The sequence below is a fragment of the Chanodichthys erythropterus genome, chromosome 5 (assembly GCF_024489055.1).
Source record: "Chanodichthys erythropterus isolate Z2021 chromosome 5, ASM2448905v1, whole genome shotgun sequence".
Lineage (NCBI taxonomy): Eukaryota > Metazoa > Chordata > Actinopteri > Cypriniformes > Xenocyprididae > Chanodichthys > Chanodichthys erythropterus.
In genome coordinates, this window is record NC_090225.1 from 16865537 (window position 1) to 16871545 (window position 6009).

A 6009-nucleotide genomic window follows, 5' to 3' on the forward strand; every position below is an offset into this window, starting at 1 on the left:
CACTCATCGCCATAACCTCATACTTTCGTTCGTATAATAACAAAATTTATGAATATTCAAAATTCCAACGTAAATTCAGAGAGCCGTTTAATAATTCTTTCAACGGCTCTGCTCCATAGTTCTGACTGGTGACGCGGTGCGCAATGACAGTTGGGTAATTTTACCTCTCTACTTCCTGTGAAGTGATGTATCGATGTTCCCTTATTCCCTATGCCGTTCGCAGTGCCCTTCGAACTGAACATGTTCGCTCCTTTCAGAATGGAATCTCACTTAAGATGGCGAAATACCCTGTGAAGTCTACTTTGCAGTCCACTTACGGTCGAATGGAACGCACCTACAGTTTAGGTTGTTGATTCAGCTCATAAAAACAAAGTCATTTATTATAACCTACAGTGTAATTATAATTTGCACTTATAGTACGCAAAAAAAAAAATTGATTTAGGCTAGGGTGAATTGCCCTAAAGTGGGACACTGCCTAATGTGGGACACCTAAGGTTTAGTGTTTGTAGGTCCCGCATAAATACATGAATGTCAGTGAAACTATAGGTTATCTGAAGCTGTGGTGCCATGTGATCAAAATCACATAGCCTCTCAAATGTCCAGTCATATATGAGACTGTAGCAATCATCAAAAAGGAAGGACCTTGTGTGAAAGCCACCCAAAGGTCAATGACATAGATTTTTGACAAACTTGACATTAAGGAGTATAAATTAATTTTAAACAAAAAAATCATGATATATTTTGGCCTAATGTGCTTATGAAATGTATGTCCATCAAAAAATACTATAACATTGTATGTGTAAACTATATATTTTATATTTTTATCAAAATTAGGAAATGTGGTTTCAAAAAGTGGGACAGTATTATTGCCTAATGTGGGACAGTACTTTAGTCAGTCAAAAATGTGTATTGGGGCATGGTTTGTGGGACAAAAATGGTTATTTACAGTGTTTTAGTGTTGTTGTGCAATAATAGAATGATTGTGTGTGTTTGTTGTTTAGTAAAATAGAAAACATTATGCCAAATAAACATTTATGCAGTTCGCAGCATTTTTATGAATTTTGACTCAATGTTAAATCTAGCCTAAAGTTTGTTCAAGGTTTTTTTTTATTTATTTATTGCAGGTTGCAAGATTTTATATTTTGCCTTCAAATAAGCCTAGGCTATATGTTGAAGAGAACAGTAAAGAATTCTGACTGTGCATTTAATTATTTTCTATATATAACATAACATAGCCTATGAAAATAGATGCCTAATGTCTTTACAATATATGCATCAAAACTATCATATTGTATTATTTTTCTGATGATGTTCAATTATCAATCAATCCATCCATAACCAAGATAATTACTAACTTAAGAAGATGTTTACTATTCTGCATGAATCAATTGATTTTGGCCTTTTATCGTAGACTTTGGCCTTTTCATAGACCTTTTATTATTATGATTATTATTATTATCATCATTATCATTATTAGTATCATTATTCTTATTATTATCATCATAGATTTTGGCCTTTTATCATAGAATTTTCAGTGTCCCACATTAGGGATACAACTGTCCCATATTAGGAAACACCAGATTGTTTTAGACGACTTGCACTAAGAGCACTAATATGTCTATAATTTCTTTTATGAATTTGTTATCTCCATTTTATCTTTTGATTTGATTAGGAGACATCCTGGGGTTTTTAAAATGGTATTGTGAGTGAATGTAATGTTTTGGCTACAAATTGCAATATGTCACAGAAGTCTGAAATGCACAAAAAGTCCCACATTAGGGCAATTCACCCTACATCTTTTGGCTTTGTGTGATTTTTGCACATTTCACATCAAATGCTGTTAAAACCAACTTTTGTGTATTTAAAGCAGTCATGTCATATAAACATATTTTTAGTATGTTTTATTTGTGAACAATCTGCTGTACAGCTATTAAAGTGACTTGCTTTTCCCTCTGTTGGTTCACTAAGGCTCCGTCCGAAAACCTAGGTAACTGTCTTGCTGCCTCGCTGTCTTATAAGAAAATGACTTGTACGGCAGCATTTGTGCATGAAGGCACCTCACGAAACTGATTTCGGACAGACTTCTGAGGCAGCCTAACAGTTTAATGATCTACAGCAATATAGCGCAAGCTTCGGTAAGAACTAAACAAATATTTAATTATTACAGTAGTAATTTCTCGATAAAAATTATATCAAAATAATATCACAGAATGGAAAGCACAGGATTGTGGGATATCAAAGGCAGCTATAAGGATACATCCATGCTTCCTTCAAAAATCGATCTGAGGAAGGTATCTCATGAGACAGGAAGTCAAGCTAACATTGCATTCGGATGTGCCTTGATGCCTTACTTCCTTGAAATGTATCCTCAGAAGGCAGCATTTTCCAGTTTTCGGATGCAGCCTAAATCTCTTAACAGTTCAATCGGTTCTTGGCTCATTACAAACCTGGTTCATATGAGTCAGTGACCAGAAACCCAGATCATTTTGTCTGTATCCGAAATTGCATATACTCTCTAGAGTAGGTACTTTTTTTGAGTAAGTAATTACTTCGCAACCACTAAAAAGGTACATTCTATATACAGTAGTATGAATATGTGTAAATGTAATCTGAATGTACATTCACTATGTTGTCTTTATCATGTGACCTACCAGCATCAGTTGCGTCGCTTTACTGCCATTCACAAATCCTCTCCCGTGGGCCATGGCCTCATGGGATAGTAAAGTGTCAATCGTACACACACTTCAGAATGGCTGCATCCAAAAGCTTAAAAATGCTGCCTTTGAAGGATGCATTCCAAGGTAGAAACGCATCAGAGCACACACATCCGGATCAAATGTAAGCTTCACCTCTTTTTGACTGAGATACCTTCATCTGATCGATTTTTGAAGGCAACACAGATGTATCCTTCACTGCCTTTGATATTCCACCAATGTGTTATCCATTCTGTGACAATTGAGCTAAAAAATCAAGATGGCGTCTGAAAACTGCAGTTGATCACTGGTCAGTTTGTGTCTAAATATACATTTTGACCAATGTTTTCCAGCTCTATTTTGCTGAATATCATCAAACTGTTACGGTGCCTCAGAAGTCTGTCCGAAATCAGTTTTGTGAGGTACAGTACCTTAGTGCACAAACGCTGCTTACAAAGTCATTGCCTATAATAGGCCAGCAAGGCAACAAGTCAGCTGCCTACGGCCCTGTCCCAAATGGCACACTTCATATGCACTTATGGTCTTGTGGACTTACAATAGCCACCGCTCACACATATCCGTTATGTCCACAAAACCATAGTGTGTCCCATTTGTCATTATAAGGTTTCAGAATGGTGCTCACAAGCGCCCCCTTTGCAGCCGATATACGCTCTTAATGCGCATTTTTGCCAAGCCTGCACTGAAATGAGCTCCACAGCAGACTTCTACCAAACAGTCAAAGCACCATTATATCAGGAAAGTACAGACTAGGAGGAAGATCGCGAGAGCTTAGGGTCCCATTTGGGAAAGGACCTACGTTTTCCGAAGCAGCAAAAATCGCCTGAAGTAGTAGGTCATCCAGGTACTTTCTGCTTACTCTTCTATGAGTACTGTGAATTCAGATACTTCTCTGTCACATACTGTTTTTCTGCCTACTATATAGTAGAGAAGTATGCAATTTCAGATGCAGCTTTTGGGTCAAGTCAGTAGATTTTTTTTGATTCAATGAATCAGTGAGTTGTTGACTCGAGAAGCTCTTCGACCGATTCAGTCTGGATTCTTTTCACATTTCTGGGGTTCTCAGAAGCAGACGTTGTCATTATTGGGTAAACTTCTATACTAGGGAATGGAAATTTTAGCATTCCCATTCATCCTGAATGAGTTGTTCAATTTAATTTGTGAATAAATCATTCAGTGTAATTCATGAATGAATAGTTCAGACAAGAATGAATAGTTCAAGTCAGTGATTTATTGAAAAGATCCAACTCAAAAGAATGATTTCTCAACTAATCTTACAAAGATTTACCTTTCAGTCAGCTAAATCTGAAGATAGATTTGCGGCTTTTAAACATGCATGAAACCTTAGATCTATAGAAAATGTTCCTGTGTCACATTCAGCTCAGAATCCCTGGGATATGAGCACATTTGGGCTCTGAGTGGGCTGCAGGGCATATCTCCCTGACTCTCTTGTAGTCCAGAGTGCAATGACACCAATCTTGAGGGGCCGTGGCACCATTTTCCATAAATGCCCCTTGTGATGAAGATGGCATAATTGTTGCAATTAGAGAGAGCAGCTTAGGATGGCCTTGCAGTGACCCACCTCAGCCCAGGTCCATATGGTCTGAAATAGATAATGAGTCTCTTAATGTGTTATGTATACTCAATATGGACTGTAAACGGACAGGGTGTAATTTTCACCAAGGCCATCAAGAAGTGACAGATAGCCCCTTGTGAAACTGTCTTGACAATTTTAGTAAGCCACTCTTCTCTTTCTCTCATGTTATGTCTGTCACTTTCTCAACTGCAGGCACACATCGCTGCCCCGAGTCATGCTCAAAATAAGGTGACAAACATGTCCCTTTACCATTAAATCATGATTCAGATTAAAATATTAAATGAACCCTATGCAAAAGCTATCAATTTCCAAATATATTTTAATTAATAATAAATGGATTGAGGAATGTTTTACACATAAAACAAAAAGAAAATTAGCAATGATGTTAACAATGTATAAAAAGGCTTGTATTTTAAAAATATAAAAAGTTGTAAAAGTCCTTCCAAGGTCAAAGTTCAGAGGTGCTGTACATGGGTGAGGTTGTGTTGTTTGTTTAATTTACACATGTCATTGGTGTTAGATTGCCCTCATTGTTTGTATTCGTAAAACATCGTGGCTTCTGAGAACATTTTGAAAAATGAAACTTTTATGAGAACTCCAACCCGCTAAGATGATACTTTTATACTTCTTTATTTTACTATAGTGCAGATCCATGTGACAGAGTTACGTCTTTCTTGTGAGATTGTGTTGGTTTTGGCCTTTTTGGGTCATGTACTGTAGCAGTAATACTCTGTAAAAGGAAAACATCAGCATCAAATAAGAATATGGAGAATAGACGAGGAAAATGCATTTTAAAATGTCACGACTTAACCCTACACAATAAAAAAGTGATGTATTTATGAATGCATTTATAGATGCATATGTAAAAGGGCATAATGACCTGACTTATCACAGATCATTACATTGACATACGCGGTTGGCAAGAAGCAAAGCTGTCAAGCTGTATCATGTTGGCTGCGTCGGGGCTTTCAGCACATGTTTAGTATTCTTCATGTGTGCAGCTCTTTATTAGCTTGTAGAGAAAAAAATGGTGAGGATGCCGAAATTTTCTCTCTTATTCCCAGTATGGGTCTTATTGCATCGGTTCCATTATCAAGTGTTCATTCAGCACACTAAAAGAAGCTGTTTAATATTGTCTGCATTACATGTCGACTTATCATATTGTAACCCCAAGGCATTGCCTGCGAAATTATACATTCCTCTGAGTCAAAGTATGCCTTAAATGCAAGATTATTTCAGTCTGTGCATTTCTGTACTGATTGTACAAGTTATTATACAAGAGAAGCACATTAGCAGTCCATACAAGCAAACAGCCTTTACACTATGTTCCAATTACAAACTGTTTTGCTCCGAGTATTTTCTTTCTCTTTAGTGCATTATCGAGGCCTTTAAAACTAGTTATGGTTGCAAGATGTATTACTATTTCAAATACAAGTAATATGAATCTAATGACCAGTAATGAGAGACTGGTTTGCTATTACACAAAGGGGCCAGAGACTTGCTAATAAAGCATGCGGACTGCTTCAGGGAACGTGCACTGACCAAGATGTACATTAGGGCCTTAATGTCTCTAAGGCCTGGGGCTAAATTGAAATGTAAAACCCCAAACCAAACATCATTTAGGGCTATATATCTCTTCATGATGTGCCACTATTTGTGCAGATTGGTGGTGGTTATGATGTAATTTTTTCTCTTTTAGAG